Below are 1,599 nucleotides of genomic sequence, written 5' to 3' on the forward strand. Positions count from 1 at the left end.
CCCACTCACTCCACTCACCTCAGAGGCACCAGAGTTCAGAGGGTCGCTGGTAGACCAGAGGAGCCGCCTCTTATAGGAGAAGCACATTGTCTGAACAGCCAATGGGTGCCGGGCGCACGGGCCAGCGGCTAATGAGGATGGAGCAGTGCGAATGTGGGCGGGAGCGGCCAGCGCTGACCTCGAGTCTCTGGCCACAGCCCAGGCGGACCTCTCATTCGCAGCTATTCTCCAGGAGTTTTAATTAAGTTAATGTTGACTCATCCTCAGCCACAAAAGTCTGAGTAAGATCAAACAATCCGTTTAGAACTTCCCTCCAAACCAGCATCACACCTGTTATTGACACAGTGACCTCCCGCGGGCTTGGACCCAGGCTCCAAGATTAGAAACCAGTGCAGGACTCCCCCCTTTCCCCCCACCCCGTGTCTGGCTTATCCCTGAGCTTCTAGGTTAACAACCTGCGCCTGCCTCATCTTTGTCCTAGTGTAGAACCTTATTCCTTTAGAGAGAACAGCCACTGAACTTTTTAGAAGTGCTCAGTACTCCTGCAATTAAAAAAGAAGTTTAGGATGCACACAGATAAAGATACTGTGTTTACTGAAATATCACTCTCCCCGCTATATGAACATGGCACAGAATCCACATAGCATGTATCTGTTGATAATCCATTATTAGGCGCTATACTACAGCTCCAAACCGTGGGCCCTCTGTATCCTGGGGGACTGTTCCCAGGACGCTTACAGACTCCAGTGTCTGGGGGATGTTCCAGTCTTATAAGGAATGTGCTATAGCATGTGTGTATTCTGTAGGCTTTAATCATCTTTAGGTTATTTACAGTACCCAACACAATTTTGCGGCTATGTAAATATAATAGTGTTGCATTGACTAAGGACAAGGAAACAAAGTCTGCAGAAGCAACCCCCAGCCTCCACACAACCATCTCTTTCAATGCAGGGTAAGAGTTGATGTGTGACTCCTGGATGAGGAGGGGCAGTGTATATGCAACACTTCGTATCATAGGGTATTCTCCTGGATGAGGAGGGGCAGTGTATACGCAACACTTCGTATCATAGGGTATTCTCCTGGAAGAGGGCCAGCTGTATACACAACACTTAGTATTATAGGGTATTCTCCTGGAAGAGGGCCAGCTGTATACACAACACTTCGTATCATAGGGTATTCTCCTGGAAGAGGAGAGGCAGGTGTATACACAACACTTAGTATTATAGGGTATTCTCCTCCCCAGATTTTGGAAATCTAAGTTAAATGTTCAGTGCATAAACTAAGCAAAGACATATCCACTCTTCTGAGGGGAGGGATTTTTTTTTTTTTTTGAGACAAGGTCTTATGCTGTATCTGAGGCTGGCCTGGAACTCCCTACATAGCTCAAATTAGCCTAGAGTTCTGGCAATGCTCCTGCCTCTCCCTCTCAAGAGCTGACACTACAAGCATAAGCCAGCATGTATGGTTGAATATCCACTTTTTTTGAGGTGTACAATTCTGAGTCTTGACAAACAGTATGCAACCACCATGCAAACAATCAAATATAGAATATTTTCATCTCCAAAAAGTCTTTGCTTGCCTCAAACTTCTCACCACCTG

The sequence above is a fragment of the Arvicola amphibius genome, chromosome 12, assembly GCF_903992535.2.
Source record: "Arvicola amphibius chromosome 12, mArvAmp1.2, whole genome shotgun sequence".
In the NCBI taxonomy this organism is placed as follows: Eukaryota; Metazoa; Chordata; class Mammalia; order Rodentia; family Cricetidae; genus Arvicola; species Arvicola amphibius.